At 39.0% G+C, this 17837-nt stretch overlaps 1 protein-coding gene and 1 long non-coding RNA gene across 20 annotated transcripts in view; one reads left to right on the forward strand and one right to left on the reverse strand.

The window, feature by feature from the left end:
- LOC136312030 (uncharacterized) overlaps nt 1–12546 on the reverse strand; it is a 139986-nt gene extending 127440 nt beyond the window's left edge. The window contains exon 1 of the long non-coding RNA XR_010726875.1: nt 12412–12546. This is a non-coding gene — a long non-coding RNA (uncharacterized lncRNA). The remainder of the gene's footprint in view (nt 1–12411) is intronic.
- The window catches only part of ROBO2 (roundabout guidance receptor 2), a 1433919-nt gene that overhangs the window by 226046 nt on the left and 1190036 nt on the right, over nt 1–17837 (forward strand). The window lies entirely within an intron of this gene.

The following is a 17837-nucleotide window of genomic DNA, read 5'->3' on the forward strand; positions in this document are numbered from 1 at the left end:
AGTGTCACCCTGATACACCAGGGCTGTGGACTCCATCCCAGATCAGAACACATGTAAGAGTCAACCAATGAATGCATAAGTAAGTGGAACAATGGACCAATGTTTCTCTCTTTCCTTCCTTGTCTTCCTCTCTTTCTCTTTCCAAAATTTAATTTTAAAAAAAATTAAAGAAAAAAAAAAAGAAAGTGTTAGAGAAATTCAATGCCTTTCCCAAAATCACACAGAGATTTGTATCAGGCACCTCCCTGTACACAGCCATGTCTCAGGCTCCTGTGACCTGGAATTGCATCTCCTCCATGGGGCTCCGTTCCATCAGTCCCCACCGCCTTGCGCATTATCCATTCCTGTTCTGTTCCACATTCTCTCGTCATCTTTCCTCCTCTCTGTCCTTGATGCTGCCTCTAAATTGTTTATTTTTAAATCTATTTTCTGGCAAAAGGAAGGATGCTTCTACAGAGTAACCATCTAATAGAAGGATAAATAACCTTAGTAAGAAATGATGGCAAGGCTGAATAGAAAATGCTATAGTCCTCCGTAACGAGGCTGAAAATATAAGACGGATGATTACAATGATGACTTATAGTATGGGGAGAAAAATAGGCAAGTAGCCAAAGAAATATAATCAGACGCAGAATTGTTTACGAGGAAGGAACGATCTGAAAAACACTGACTGCAAGCCCATGGGTGAAAATGGGCAGAAAATTGTTGGTTTATATGTTGTGTGGGTTTGTGTGTGTATGTTCATATGACATATGAGAAAATCTTAGAAAAATCTGAAGAGAATGAAGAAAATATGCCCAGGTTTAAAGTCTTACTAGTAGAATTTAATTTTTAAAATACAATAATCACAAAGAAATTACAGAAAATGATTTTTAAAAATGCTAATGGTCCTTTGGATTTGTGTATAAAACTCCTTAGCCTTCAGTTAGAATGGGCAACAGGAGAGGCTGCAGGTCTGCAGACAGCCAGAGGACCAGAGTGTGTGAAGCGTCTTGTATTTGAAAACATACTTAAGACAGTGATGCAATTATTTTTCCAAGGGAACACAGATTAAATGTCATGGAAACTACCCTAATGTTGTAAAAATGATGTTGCTGAAATGATAAATAGCACTCTAAGGCAAGTATTTGACATATGCCTTATGGGTCACTTAAAACTAGGTATACTGACAAATTAGAAAGTCTATTATAGATAATAAATTATCTAAGGTGAGGATAACAATATTTAAGTATCTAGATATTTGCCACAGCGATGATCTGGGTTAACCTACAGATACCTTTACATTAGAGATTATAAAACACTTTCAATAAAAGTCAATGTTTTCAATTGGTTAGAACTGTTGGTTATTGAAAATGAGTGGATTTTGCCTGTCTTCTTGCTGTTTCACTTAGTTTATAAAATGTTAAAATACTGCGTATGTTGAAAATTGTCTGCTGTCACCCAATTATTTTCATTATTTATGAAATGTCATTTTCTTCAGCTTTAAAAATGTAGTGCTTTGAAATGTGCAGGTTTTCTAGCAGAAAAAAATTTCATGAAATCCTATGAATTTCTTATTTTTACCAGATTATTAAATTGGATACATTAATAACTTGCTTCGTACTATTCCAGTTCGGTTCAGTTAGGGATCTATGTAAATCTATTTATGATGAGGAAAGAAAGATAATTTGAAGGAGAAAATAAAAGGCTGGAAGACAAAGAGAAGAATATTTGTTCAATAACAGATATAAAGTGTAACATGCACTGTTATTTTGTTTTTACAATTCTGCCTCTGCTAGAATATAAACCCCTCGCTACCTTAAAGGTAACACTTCACCCGTTTTTTTGTTTTTTTTTTCTTTTTTTATTTTTTTTTTATTTATTTATTTTTTTATAATTTTATTTTTTTAATGGGGTGACATCAATAAATCAGGATACATATATTCAAAGATAACAAGTCCAGGTTATCTTGTCGTTCAATTATGTTGCATACCCACCACCCAAAGTCAGATTGTCCTCTGTCACCTTCTATCTTGTTGTCTTTGTGCCCCTCCCCACCCCCTATCCCTCTCCCATTCCCCCCTCCCCCCCGTAACCACCACACTCTTGTCAATGTCTCTTAGTTTCAGTATTATGTCCCACCTACGTATGGAATAATACAGTTCCTGGTTTTTTCTGATTTACTTATTTCGCTTCGTATCATGTTATCAAGATCCCACCATTTTGCTGTAAATGTTCCGATGTCATCATTTCTTATGGCTGAGTAGTATTCCATAGTGTATATGTGCCACATCTTCTTTATCCAGTCATCTATTGATGGGCTTTTTGGTTGTTTCCATGTCCTGGCCACTGTGAACAATGCTGCAATAAACATGGGGCTGCATGTGTCTTTACGTATCAATGTTTCTGAGTTTCGGGGATATATACCCAGTAGAGGGATTGCTGGGTCATAAGGTAGTTCTATTTGCAGTTTTTTGAGGAACCACCATACTTTCTTCCATAATGGTTGTACTACTTTACATTCCCACCAACAGTGGATGAGGGTTCCTTTTTCTCCACAGCCTCTCCAACATTTGCTATTACCTGACTTGCTAATAACAGCTAATCGAACAGGTGTGAGGTGGTATCTCATTGCCGTTTTGATTTGCATTTCTCTAATAGCTAAAGAAGATGAGCATCTTTTCATATATCTGTTGGCCATTTGTATTTCTTCCTGGGAGAAGTGTCTATTCATATCCTCTTCCCATTTTTTTATTGGATTGTTTGTTTGTTTGTTGTTGAGTTTTATGAGTTCTTTGTATATTTTGGATATTAGGCCCTTATCTGAGCTGTTGTTTGAAAATATCATTTCCCATTTAGTTGGCTTTCTGTTTATTTTGTTATCAGTTTCCCTTGCTGAGCAAAAACTTCTTAGTCTGATGTAGTCCCATTCATTAATTTTTGCCTTCACTTCTCTTGCCATTGGAGTCAAATTCATAAAATGCTCTTTAAAACCCAGGTCCATGAGTTGAGTACCTATGTCTTCTTCTATGTACATAATTGTTTCAGGTCTTATGTTTAGATCTTTGATCCATTTTGAGTTAATTTTTGTACAGGGAGAGAGACTGTAGTCCAGTTTCATTCTTTTGCATGTGGCTTTCCAGTTTTCCCAGCACCATTTATTGAAGAGGCTTTCTTTTCTCCATTGTGTGTTGTTGGCCCCTTTATCAAAAATTATTTGACTATATATATGTGGTTTTATTTCTGGACTTTCTATTCTGTTCCATTGGTCTGAGTGTCTATTTTTCTGCCAATACCATGCTGTTTTGATTGTCGTGGCCCTATAATAGAGTTTGAAGTCAGGTATTGTTATGCCCCCAGCTTCATTCTTTTTCTTTAGGATTGCTTTGGCTATTCGGGGTTTTTTATAGTTCCATATAAATCTGATGATTTTTTGCTCTATTTCTTTAAAAAACGTCATTGGAAGTTTGATGGGAATTGCATTAAATTTGTATATTGCTTTGGGTAATATAGCCATCTTGATTATATTTATTCTTCCTAGCCAAGAACAAGGTATATTCTTCCATCTCATTATATCTTTTTCGATTTCCCTTAACAATGGTTTATAGTTTTCATTATATAAGTCCTTTACATTCTTTGTTATGTTTATTCCTAAGTATTTTATTTTTTTTGTTGCAATCGTGAAGGGGATTATTCCTTTGAGTTCCTTCTCAGTTGTTTCATTGTTGGCATATAGAAAGGCTATTGACTTCTGTATGTTAATTTTGTATCCTGCGACCTTACTGTATTGGCTTATTGTTTCTAGTAGTCTTTTTGTGGATTCTTTGGGGTTTTCGATGTATAGGATCATATCATCTGCAAAAAGTGATACCTTTACTTCTTCTTTTCCGATATGGATGCCTTTTATTTCTTTGTCTTGTCTGATTGCTGTGGCGAGAACCTCTAGTACCACATTAAATAAGAGTGGAGAGAGTGGACAACCCTGTCTTGTTCCTGATTTAAGGGGGAAAGCCTTCAGTTTAGTGCCATTTAATATGATGTTAGCTGATGGTTTATCATATATGGCCTTTATCATGTTGAGATATTTTCCTTCTATACCCATTTTGTTGAGAGTCTTAAACATAAAATTGTGTTGTATTTTATCGAAAGCCTTTTCTGCATCTATTGATAAGATCATGTGGTTTTTGTTCTTTGTTTTGTTGATATGGTGTATTACATTAACCATTTTACATATATTGAACCATACTTGAGATTCTGGGATGAATCCCACTTGATCATGATGTATTATTTTTTTAATATGTTGTTGTATTCGATTTGCTAGTATTTTGTTTAGTATTTTAGCATCTGTATTCATTAGAGATATTGGTCTGTAGTTTTCTTTTTTTGTGCCATCCTTGCCTGGTTTTGGTATGAGGGTTATGTTGGCCTCATAAAATGTGTTTGGAAGTATTGCTTCTTCTTCAATTTTTTGGAAGACTTTGAGTAGAATAGGAACCAAGTCTTCTTTGAATGTTTGATAAAATTCGCTGGTATAGCCGTCAGGGCCTGGACTTTTATTTTTGGGGAGGTTTTTAATGGTTTTTTCTATTTCTTCTCTACTGATAGGTCTGTTTAGGCTTTCTGCTTCTTCTTGACTCAGTCTAGGAAGGTTGTATTGTTCTAGGAATTTATCCATTTCTTCTAGGTTGTTGAATTTAGTGGCATAAAGTTTTTCATAGTATTCTACAATAATTCTTTGTATATCTACAGTGTCCGTGGTGATTTCTCCTCTTTCATTTTGGATTTTGTTTATATGAGTTCTTTCTCTTTTTCCTTGGTAAGTCTTGCCAAGGGTTTGTCAATTTTGTTGATCTTTTCAAAGAACCAGCTCCTTGTTCTATTAATTTTTTCTATAGTTTTTTCTGTTCTCTAATTCATTTATTTCTGCTCTGATTTTTATTATTTCCTTTCTTCGGCTGGTTTTGGGTTGTCTTTGTTCTTCTTTTTCTAGTTCCTTAAGGTGGGAAGTTAAGTGGTTCACTTGGGCTCTCTCTTGTTTGTTCATATATGCCTGAAGCGATATGAACTTCCCTCTTATCACTGCTTTTGCTGCATCCCATAGATTCTGATATGTCGTATTGTCATTTTCATTAGTCTGTATATATCTTTTGATCTCTGCACTTATTTCTTCTTTGACCCATTCATTTTTAAAAGTATGTTGTTTAGTTTCCACATTTTTGTGGGATTTTTTTCCTCTTTTTTGCAGTTGAATTCTAGTTTCAAGGCTTTATGATCAGAAAATATGCTTGGTACAACTTCAATTTTTCTGAATTTGCTGATGTTGTTTTTGTGGCCCAACATATGGTCAATTCTTGAGAATGATCCATGTACACTGGAGAAAAATGTATACTCAGTCACTTTGGGATGAAATGTCCTGTAGATGTCTATCATATCCAGGTGCTCTAGTGTTTTGTTTAAGGCCACTATGTCTTTGTTGATTCTCTGTTTGGATGACCGATCTAGAGCCGTCAGCGGTGTATTGAGGTCTCCAAGTATGATTGTATTTTTGTCAGTTTTTGTTTTAAGATCAATAAGTAGCTGTCTTATATATTTTGGTGCTCCTTGGTTTGGTGCATATATATTAAGAATTGTTATGTCTTCTTGATTCAGTGTCCCCTTAGCCATTATGAAATGGCCATTTTTGTCTCTGAGTACTTTTCCTGTCTTGTAGTCAGCATTATCCGATATGAGTATTGCTACACCTGCTTTTTTTTGGATGTTATTTGCTTGGAGTATTGTTTTCCAGCCTTTCACTTTGAATTTGTTTTTATCCTTGTTACTTAGATGAGTTTCCTGTAGGCAGCATACAGTTGGATTTTCTTTTTTAATCCATTCTGCTACTCTGTGCCTTTTTATTGGTGAGTTTAATCCGTTTACTTTTAGTGTAATTATTGATACTTGTGAGTTCCCTATTGCCATTTTATATCTTGCTTTCTGTTAGTTTCGTGTCTTGTTTGATCCTTCTCTTTCGTTTTTCTATCTTTTGTTTTTATTTGGTTGTATTCCATACATCTTTCCTCTGTTGCTATCTTTTTTATCTCATGTGCTTCTGTGGTGGTTTTTTCAATGGTGGTTACCTTTGAGTAATGAAAAGGGTCCCTACCCTGTTCATTGTAGCGAACTATTTTGTGAGTACTTTTGCACTCCATCGTCCTTTGCTACTGTTAATCTCCGTCTTCTCCCCCTCTTTCTTTTTGTTGTTGTCACAGTTTAAATTTGGTTTTATTGTGTTCTTCTTGGAGCTTTTACTTGTGGCTCTGTTTTTTTTTGTTCTTTGTATCTGATTGGAGAACCCCCTTTAGTAATTCCTGGAGTGGGGGTTTTCTGATGATAAATTCCCTCATCTTTTCTGTATCTGTGAATGTTTTTATTTCTCCTTCGTATTTGAAGGATAGCTTTGATGGGTATAGTATTCGTGGCTGAAAGTTCCTCTCTTTCAGGACTTTAAATATTGGGGTCCACTCTCTTCTAGCTTGTAGAGTTTCTGCTGAGAAATCTGATGATAATCTAATGGGCCTTCCTTTATATGTTGTATTCTTCTTTTCCCTGGCTGCCTTGAGAATTTTTTCTTTGCTGTTGGTTTGTGTCAATTTCATTATGATATGCCTTGGAGTAGGTTTGTTGGGGTTAAGAAAACTTGGAGTTCTGTTTGCTTCTTGAACTTGAGGCTTTAGTTCTTTCCACAGGCTTGGGAAGTTCTCATCTATTATTTGTTTGAGTATGTTCTCCATTCCATTTTCTCTCTCTTCTCCCTCTGATATACCTATTATTCTTATGTTATTCTTTTTGATGGAGTCAGATAATTCTTGTAGGGCTATCTCATTTTTTTTAATTTTGAGTCTCTTTCTTCTTCTCTCTGTTGTGCCTCAAGTTGCTTGTCTTCTATTTCACTAATCCTCTCTTCTATCTGACCTGTTCTATTAGCTAAGCTTGTTACTTCATTTTTCAGCTCGTGAATTGAGTTTTTCATCTCTGTTTGATTTGTTTTTATAGTTTCAATTTCCTTGGACATATATTCTTTGTGTTCATTGAGTTGTTTTCTGAGCTCCCTATATTGCCTTTCTGTGTTTTCTTGTATATCTCGGAGGATTTTTAGGATTTCTATCTTGAATTCTCTGTCATTTAGCTCCAAGGTTTCCAATATATTAAATTTTTTCTCCATAGATTTTTCCTCATCTAGCTGTGTTACCTCTCTTTCTTTTGTATCCATGATATTCGATTTTCTCTTCCTTAATGGCATCTGAGGGTGGTTTTGTTGATAGTATTAATGAGATTTAATAAAGAATAAAAAGTTAAAAAAATAAAAAATAAAAAATCGAAGAGTTGTTTTTTTTAAAAAAAATTAATAATGAAATAAAGAAAAATAAAATAAAATAAAAATTTTTTAAAAAAGGAAATTATTCCCCCCCTCCTTTTTTCCTCTCCTCTCCTCTCCCTTCTTTCTTGAGAAAATCTTGTGGTGGACTGTGAGTTATAACAAACAATGCCTGTGATGGAGGGCCTGAATTGGGGAAAAGTAATAAAGGGGCAAAAAAGAAAAAAAGAAAAAAAAAAAAAGAAAAAAAAAAAGAGCGTATGGACCCACAAAAAGCAAATAAGGAAAAAATTTGGGTCAAGAATAAAATGATTTGCTTTTAGGTGTTGGTTGTCTAAGAGTTATGATGAGAGGAATAAGAGGAAAACGGAAAAATGGGGGACAAATTAAAAACTTACTATTGTATTTAGTGGAACAAGAACTAGATAATATGGATAGCCAGGGATGGGAGCACTGCTAGTGAGTTAAAAAGGTGAAGTAAAAACCCCCCAAAATGCCACAAACATAAGTTTGAGTCCCAGATAAGATAATTTGTTTGTTATTGAGGTTTGAATGAGAGGAGATGTAAAGGAGAAAGGAAGAAACTAATATAGAGGGAGAAAAGAAAGAGAGAGAGAGAAAAAAAAGAGGGAACCACTAAAAGAAGAAAAAAGAAAGGAGAGAGAGAGAGAGTTAAGGGTTTTGGAGTGCAACCCTCATAGAGAGAAAGGAAGAGAAGAGAAAATATAATGGGAGATGTAACACTTATGGGTAGTGTAGTTCAAGGAGAGGAGAGAGTAAGACCAGTAGAGAGTTAATCGGCCAAATTGGAGGAAGAAAAAAAAGTATCAAGAATGAAGATAAGAGAAACAAACGAACAAATATAATAAAATGTGATAGGTTATAAAGTCTGCAGATTATTCTTGATTTTGAGAGGTTATCTTCTTGCTTTTTCTTTTCTCTCCCTCTTCCTGGTCGGTGATTCTGTACCCCGGGTTCTGCCCCTTTGGCACGCTCAGGTAGAGGCTTGCAGTTGATAAGTCTCTATGGCAATGTCATGTATTGTGCTTTAGTCTCGTGGGAGTCGAGGCTCATTAGCATTTATAGGCTCCGACAGTGAGAGAGTCCGTGTTCCTGGAGCCTTTCTCCTAGTCTTTCCTTCCTCAATTAGTAGCCTGATAATCCAGCTATGGGGTTGCTGCTGCCTCTGCCTGGATAGTAAGAGGCTCAAAGAGCTGGCAACTCCCCACTCTATTTCCACTCAGCACAGGGCTCTGGGTAAGGCTCAGTCAGTCAGAGCTGCTAGCATAATCAGGCGGGCTTTCCGCCCACTCAAAGACCACTGGCTCTGCCACTCTGTCCGGTAACACAAGCGGGCGCCCACTTCTGGGGGGCACTTGGAGGAAACTCTCACTCACTGCCTGCGACCAGGATATCCAGCCAGCAGTCTCACGCTCTGAGTGAAACCCCCAACCGCAGGGAAAAGTTGCAGCGTTGGAATTGAGTCTCGCTCCGTCCCCGTGCGCGGCTTTTGCAAGGCGCTGGGGCGGCTCGAGATTCCGCTTTGGCCCACACAAAGGCCCCTGACTCTGCCCCTCTGTGCGATAACACGGGCGCGCACTGCGGAGGCACTCGGAGGAATCGCTCACTCCTTATCTGCGCACGCACACCAGGATATGAGGCCGGCCGCGGTTCCCTCTGAGTGAAACCCTCACCAGCACGGAAAATCTCCACCGTTGGTAGTAGTTCTCACTCCCTCCCGTGCGTGGCTTTCCCAGGGCACTGGGGCTGCCCAGAGACTCTGTCCTCGGCCCACAGAAAGGCCTCTGACCCTGCCTCTCCATGGGGCAACACGGGCACCCACTCTCGGGGCCTAGGAAGAAATTCTCACCCACTAACTGCGCACCGACCAGGAGACCGGGTAAAATGGCCGCTCCGCTTGTCTTTCTTTGTTTGGGTTTGGCGCGAGTGTTAGCTTGTATTGCCCAGGTTGCCACAGGATCAGATTTTCCTCGGCTTGGATCTGTGTGCCACAGCCTGGTTTGGCCGTTTGTGCTGCAGCGGCCTGGATCTATTCACCCCCTTTGCCCGCCTCAGTTTCTATATTCACAGTTACCAGAGAAAGCCGCCCTGTTTAGGTTAGTGAGGAAGGCGGAGCATTTCTTACTCCCTTTTTCCTTCGGGGTTTGGTTATATATTTAGCCAATTTTTCACTCAATCATACCTTTGGGTGTATTGTGAAGCATCTGGAAGCTCCAAGTATAGGTTTTTCTGTTTCTGGTTGAAGATCTTGTTGAGTTTTGGGGGAGATTTATCGGTATCGCTTCCTACCCCGCCATTACTCTGACGTCATCCTCTCACTTCACCCGTTTTTTAATGCTCAGTAGTAGCACATAGAACACATTCAATATATGAGTGAAAATAAAAATAAAAAAAAAAAAAACAGGGAGAGCCAGAGCTAGATATCTGGGAAAGAAACAAAAATATTTGGTATGCCTTTTATTTAAAAAAATTTTTTTTCATAGACTTTTAAGGTGAAGGAGAGTCTTCATAGTTTCATTTAAAAGTTTTATCTCTTTTAAATAGTTCATAAAACAAGTTTAAAAAGATTCTGGTAGCCCCGGCTGGTTGGCTCAGCAGTAGGTACAGCATCAGCCCGGTGTGTAGAAGTTTCAGGTTCAATTCCTGGTCAGGGCACACAGGAGTAGCACCCAACTGCTTCTCCACCCCTCCCCCTCCCCCTTCTCTCTACCTTTGTCTTCCTCTCCTGCAGCCATAGCTCAAATGGTTCAAGCAAGTTGACCCCAGGCATTGACGATGGCCCCATGGCCTCTACCTCAGGTGCTAAAATAGCTTGGTTGCAGAACAACAGAGCAGTGGTCCCAGATGGGCAGAGCATCTCCCCCTAGGGGGCTTGCTGGGTGGATCCTGGTTCTGGCACATGCAGAAGTCTGTCTCTCTGCCTTTCTGCCTCTCATTTAATTAAAAGAAAAAAAAGACTGGTGATGTGAATTTGTGTCTGCCAATGTAATGAATAAGCTCTTTAAAAAGGGGTTACCTTAGGCTTCTAGACAAGAAAGGTAGCATTGTTTCAGGTAGAGCTGCATTTGCTATGTAAGTAATTCATTGCTTTTAGTTTCTCTTTTAAACTGAGAACAAAAATTATATCTATATTTCAGAATTGCACTTTTCATAGTCACTTACAATGTTTGCTCAAGGAGTCTGGGCACATAGTGGTGTTCTATCAGAAATGCAGGGCAAAAAGGGGTCCTTCATTTCTCTTATCTCTTCCAGGCAGACTGTAATTAGAATTAGCCAGGGCTTTACTTAATTTTGCAGGAGTTCCTGTGTACAGCCTTCATATCCTTAGTATAATTAACACTGTATCACTCCCATTAGTGTTTTTAAGCACTTAAATTGTACCATAATGGTCACAGCTAAAGTTGCCATTAAAGGGCAATTGCTATTTATTACGCTCATAAAGTAGACACTTTAACACAGGGGAAAATATATATATATATGTATATATATATGTATATATGTATATGTATAATAGGATTCCATTTAACAATCAGAAGTAGTGCCATTAGTTACAACACCCTTGGGCTGGAAGGGCTATGTCAACTTGATCCTATTTTTATTCTGTTTGATAAGCAGTGGGGAAATCTATAAACAGGTGACAAAGCATTGGTTTCTATAAAGCAAAATTTTGATTAGCTGAGTCATTATAAAAGTTTGGTGACAGGACAAACCTACAAAAGGCTGGGAGTCCAGCCCTCTCAATTTCCATAAGAACACACTGCGGCAGGAGTTCAGTTGTCCATCTCAAGGTTATAGAAGCGTTAGTGGATTTAGGGTTGGAAGTCAGAGTAGAAGACTGACAGTTCTCATGCCCAATTTCACCAGACACTACTGAATTAATTTACCATGGGATTTTCTTCTCTTGTGTTCCCAGCTAATGATTGACACCATTCATTTACTTTAGCTTTGTTGTCTATCAAGGTGTGTTGAGTTTCATTGACAAGATACTTCAGCTGACTTCAGAGTCAACCGTCTTGTGTAGATATAAAAGAGGGCTTGTTTTTAGATGCTTGCTAATTATATATGGTCTTGTTGTGGTTTTGTTTCATTTTCTTTTTCAAGATTTCTTGTACTAGAGCCTGCCAAATTATCCCTGGGCTATTACTCTTTGTCGTTAAAAAAAAAAAAAAAAAAAAAAAAAAAAAGAACTCTACAAAATTTTAGTTTTTCTACAATTCATATTATATGTTCAGTTTGTTGTTTTTCCTGTAGGTTCATTTTCTTTCCCTTTCCAGAGTGAGAGGAAGATATATTTTATTCAGTTTAATTGTTGAAACTCAAACCCTTTATAGGAGTAAACAATTATCACTGAAATGAGAACAATTTAATGGTCTTGCATGATTAATGTCCTACATGAATTCTTTATGACATTGGATTGAAAGATGATGTTATGAATGTGTAATAGGAAGTTAACAGAACGTGTCACCTTTTGATTAGTTTCTGAGGAGACAGGCTTTGCAATCCACAATTTTACAGTGGTCAGGGACCCTAAAACTACCATATGTGTTCTTTGTAAAATAAAATTTAGAAGCCGTAGTAATGTATGTCTTTAGACCAGCTGGGGCAGAGTGCTTGGAAGAAGAGATTGCCACATTTTTTTATTTTTTTATTTTTATAGATTGTAGCTATGTGTGTGTGTGTGTGTAAAGGTGTATTTGTCTCTTTCCTATTGTCATTAGTTTAGAAAGTCTAACAGCTATATTTATAAATTTATCTTTTGTAATTGTTTACACATTGGACTATGTAGAACATTTCTCACTCATTATCATATTTAATTTTCCTAAACCTAACACAGATTTATTATAATTTCCATTTTACAGACCAGGAAATGGAGATTCAAAGCAGTGGAGTACTTTGCCCAAGGGCACAGCGCTAGTAAGGGTCGGAACAGGAGTTCAACACTGGAACCCAACGTATTAGCAGATGAGCAGTATTGTTTCCTTCTAACACACTGCCCCCCACTTCCCTTACATTAAACGAAGGTTTGCCTGAGTGTGTTCCCTGTCCTCCTGCCTTACCTCTTTCGGGCAGTCAGCCTCCTAGCGGAATGCTGAATTCATAATCTCCTCTTTCTGTGAAGAGTCCTTACCCGATTTCCGAATTAGCTGAAAACAAATAATCACGGAGCAGAGGATACCATGACCCAGTTGAGTCTGGATGTGTCTGCCCGGCAGGCTCAGAAACACTAAGCCCTCACTGCACATGCGTGCTGTTGTAGGCTGCTGTCTTAATCAGCTCAGGTTGCTATAATAAAGCGCCATCAAGTGGGTGGCTTATCAGCATCAGAAATGTGTTTGCTGGTTATTTCTGGAAGCTGGAAGTCTGAGATAATGGTGCTAGCACCGTCAGGTTCTGGTGAGAGCTATCTTCCAGGTGTTGGAAGGTTGACTTCTTGCACCTTCACACGATGGAAAAAGGAGAAACTAGCTCTCTGGTCTCTACTTAAAAGGCCACTAATCCCCTTCACGAAGGTTCCATTTTCACAACCTAATCACCTCTCAGAGTCCCCACCTACAAATACCATCATATTAGAGATTAGATTTCAGCATTTGAATTGCAGGGCGAGGAGCACAAACATTCAGTCCATAACTGTTGCACAAGCAAGTTGACTATCATTGTCAAAGAACCAATAGCTCTTTCAAAAATGTATCAGAGAATTGTGCACTGGAAACCTTTATAATTTCATTAACCAATGTCACCCCAAAAATTTAATTAAAAAAAAAAAGTGGTTCTGATTGCCTATGCCTTTACCTCTCCCTTGCTATGATCCAAATAGCCAGGATTTATCATTAAAGTTTTTTTCAGTAATTTGTTAACTTTCTGCCATTGATAGATAATTTGCATTATAAGTAAAATGTTACAATTATGACCTTAGCACTTCATATTCTGTCAGTAGTGACAGGTGATTTTCCTCTCCACAAATTAGGGAACTATTCTAGCAACTCAAAGTAATTTTTTGTGGCATGATTGACATGTGGAAAAGTGGTGTAACTCTTTCATCAAGAAGATGCATGTTGGCCCTGGCCAGTTGGCTCAGCGGTAGAGCGTCGGCCTGGTGTGCGGGGGACCTGGGTTCGATTCCCGGCCAGGGCACATAGGAGAAGCGCCCATTTGCTTCTCCACCCCCACCCCCTCCTTCCTCTCTGTCTCTCTCTTCCCCTCCCGCAGCCGGGGCTCCATTGGAGCAAGGATGGCCCGGGCGCTGGGGATGGCTCCTTGGCCTCTGCCCCAGGCGCTGGAGTGGCTCTGGTCGCGGCAGAGCAACGCCCCGGAGGGGTAGAGCATCGCCCCCTGGTGGGCAGAGCATCGCCCCTGGTGGGCGTTCTGGGTGGATCCCGGTCGGGCGCATGCGGGAGTCTGTCTGACTGTCTCTCCCCGTTTCCAGCTTCAGAAAAAAAAAAAAGAAGATGCATGTTATGAGCAAGGGGATTTCTGTGTTCCCATAAAATGAAAGAGCAAAACTTCTTCATTGATAAACCTGAAGAAGAAAGCCAATAAAAATTATTCTCATTACATCTCCACTAGCATTACTATAAATTATGAGTATAGTAGGGTCATTTTCATATTAGGCTTTCAGAATCAAGAAATAGTTGAAGTAATTTTTAAAATTCAACATGCATTCGAGAAACTAAGGAGCTATTGAAAATGTTCAATATATGTTGAAAGGAAATAAGTCTTTCTATCCATTTGGAAGATATTCAGTCCCTTTCATCTTGTTGTATATATTAAATGATATTTTAAAGAAATAGTCCAAATCTGAAAGGGTATTTCAGCAGAAGGAAGGGTATTAAATACATTGTCATGCTTTTAATGTATACGCAACTTTAAATAAAATAATTTTGAGGCATACATCTGCTTAGCCTATGCAGATGCCACAGAATTTAGACATGGGTATGCAGAAATGGCCACATGCTGGGATTGAAGAATTAGATATAAAGCTTGCCAGACCATGTGACTTAAAGAGGATGTTTGTTTCTTGCCTTTTACTTCTGTGATGATAATTTCCCATCTTCAGAGAAGCAAAAGAAGCCTATAAATCTAGAACTAAAAGGTGCTCAAAGGTGCCTCAAGAGAGGTGCTCATCATGTTAATATTTTATTTCATAGTGAATACCTAAAAATGCAGAAATATATTATCCAGACATAAACAAAACTAAAACAGCTAGGAGGAGAAATTACACAGACGCGTGCACACAGACACACACACATACACACACACACACACACTATTCAGACACATGTGGGTGAGTGCATATGTGATGTAGAAACAGAAAAGATTCTGGCTTACCTGTGTACAAGCTCACAGAAGAATGATTTCCAATACGTACTTTTTCTTCTTTTACGTGGAAGCAATTTTTTTCTTTCTTTTTTATTTATTTAGTTTTTTAATTTAGTGAGAGGAGGGGAGGCAAAGACAAACTTCCACATGTGCCCTGACCAGGATCCACCCAGCAAGTCCACCAGAGGCTGATGCTCTGCCCATCTGGGGTCCTTGCTCTGTTGCAACTGGAGCCATTTTTTTTTTTTTTTTTTTTTAGCATCTGAGGTGGAGGCCATGGAGCCATCCTCAGTGCCCTAGGCCAATGTTCCCTAATCAAGCCATGGCTGCAGGACAGGAGAAGAGAGGAAGAGAGGGAGAGAAAGAGTGAAGTGATAGGGGGAGAGGTGGAGTAGCAGATGGTTGCTTCTTCTGTGTGCTCTGACTGGGAATCGAAACCGGAACAATCACATGCTGGGCTGACACTCGACCACTGAGCCAACCAGCCAGGGCCTCATGGGAGCAATTTCTATAGTGTCCAAATACATTTATAACTGCTACAACAAAGTTCTCTATAAAAATTTTAATCCCCACTTACTTTTGTTTCCTTTTCTAAATTAACAATATTAATCATCTGTACCACTCATCTAGGACTTTAATTCAATACAGTAAAAGCAGGCACCCATTATCATCACTGTTTAACTGTTGTTGTGATTTATCTTCTGAGCTGCTACCTGCATAAATTCTGTGTCACCCATGGAGCTATATTAACTCTTTGGTGGGAAAGCCAATCTTTTTTTTTTTTTTTTTTTTTTTTTTTTTTTGTATTTTTCTGAAGCTGGAAACGGGGAGAGACAGTCAGACAGACTCCCACATGTGCCCGACCGGGATCCACCTGACACGCCCACCAGGGGGCGATGCTCTGCCCCTCCGGGGCGTCGCTCTATTGCGACCAGAGCCACTCTAGCACCTGGGGCAGAGGCCAAGGAGCCATCCCCAGCGCCCGGGCCATCTTTGCTCCAATGGAGCCCCGGCTGTGGGAGGGGAAGAGAGAGACAGAGAGGAAGGAGGGGGGTGGAGAAGCAAATGGGCGCTTCTCCTATGTGCCCTGGCTGGGAATCGAACCGGGGTCCCCCACACGCCAGGCCGACGCTCTACCGCTGAGCCAACTGGCCAGGGCCGGAAAGCCAATCTTTTTACCTTTTCATATCCACAATAGGTCTTGTAGGGGACCAAGGTGCTATTAATTAAAAGACTACATATGTTACATTTGTGATTAGGAGGCCACAACATTCAAGATGAAATAAATCAAGTTGCATTTTCACAACATCTTTTTTTTTTTCCTGAAACCAAAATGTTTGAGTGGTGTTACCCTTCCATCTAAATAGTAAAGTATGAATGTTTAGATATTTAAACCTAGAAGAACCATCTGCTTTTGTCCCTTGGTCAAAGAATGTTTGGTGAAGGAATTCTACTGGAAAGAGTTTATGAAAAAACAAATCAAAATACAAAGATAGACGAGTAGGTCAGACAGTGACAGCATCTGCCTGTTCTCATCCTTCTTTCTAAGGCTTTTCTGCCCTCATATGTCAGAAAGCTTAGATAGAGCATTAAATTTTAACCGACACAATTTCCTGGCAGAGCTTCAGGTATGAGGCCAATGATGTCGAGGACAATAAGAGAACGCCACGTCTCAGGGAGGAAAGAGGAGTGTTCAGTTTACACATCCAAGCGAACGGCCAGCTGGAGTGAAAAGCACTGAAAAATTGAGCACGCCTGAGAAACTCCCTCCCCGGTTTTCAGGTCCTGCTGGGGAGCATCTAACCTTGCATTTTTTTTTTTTTTTTGCCAAGATTTTTAATAGAGGTATTTCCCTTTTAAATGATGCTCCAAGTATGCAACAGAAGCTTCCATGGTGTTAATCACCTGCAACGACATGCATTCAGTAACACAGACCGAAGTATGCGTAGGGAACCGAAAAATGTTTTTTGCTGGGAGAGGTGGGACTGAAGTGGTGTCTCAGAGAGAGACCTTGAAGGAGGGGAAGGATATACATTTAGAAAGGCCAAGAGAATGGATTTTGGACGCAGTAACTGCAGAGGCTAATGCGGGCTTCACGTGGTAAGTGGAGCAGAGCTGTGTCTTGTGAATGCAGAAGAAACAAGATCAGGTAGTCGGGGTGAGCCTGGACCACAGTAGAGGAGTTTGAATTTAAGGGTATCGTCAACTTCTCTCAGCCCAGCACTGGTTTCACGGAACTGGATTTATTCTGTTCTAGTGTCATTTTCACTTACAAATATTGAACTACGTTTTACTACCCAGCTACTTCCTTTGCAGAACTACCAGCACGTACAGAAAAACAATTGAGAAAATTAAAAATCCTATAAACTTACCGCCTAGGGAGTCAGCCACTTTTAATTCTTAGGCTATATCCTTCATACGTGAAACATCCTTCCCAGAAAAGTTTGCATTATGTTCGGGGCTCAAAGTAAGTAAGTTCATGAAGTGAATGCTACACTTCTCTTGTTATTTTTCTTATTTTTAAATTCTGGAATGCAAAATAGAATCATAGAATCTTCCATAAGAAATAGAAAAAATAAAAAAAGTTTATTTTAAATATATTTTATTCAACTTTCTATTTGATCTAATTTAAAAATGATATCTTAAATATCAACCCTATGCCTGGAACTGGTTGGTGTTGATTGAAGTCTTGGGATTCATTCTTCCAACAGATAATTACCTATTATGTGTTAGATCAGATAAATAAGATTATCTTGTCTTCAAAGAGCTCGAAGCCTAATGCTCTTTACATTAGTTTCCATTTAAGATCTTGGTCAAATGTATATGGAAAGGTATGATACAGCTATTTCTTCTCTAAATAACATGATAAATATTTTCAAATCTTTCCATTCCCAGGCCCATTTTATTCTCTGCACCAATGCTGCTACTTCTGTAAAACACATTAAACCCTTTAATTGGTTGAAGAGTGAGTGTTCTATGTGTTTACTCAGTTCTTTTCTCCGCCTGTCTGGAGACCTGCTCTGTGCCAGAGCAGCCCCACGACACAGGCAAAGACCAGGCTGAGTCTGGTGTTGGGGAGTCTGGTGTCCGAAGAGAAGAGGGAGGAGTGAGTTCAGTGAGTCTGCGTTTCTTCTGGGTCCCCCCCTATGGTGTAGAGCATGTAAGA

The sequence above is a fragment of the Saccopteryx bilineata genome, chromosome 8, assembly GCF_036850765.1.
Source record: "Saccopteryx bilineata isolate mSacBil1 chromosome 8, mSacBil1_pri_phased_curated, whole genome shotgun sequence".
Classification (NCBI taxonomy): domain Eukaryota; kingdom Metazoa; phylum Chordata; class Mammalia; order Chiroptera; family Emballonuridae; genus Saccopteryx; species Saccopteryx bilineata.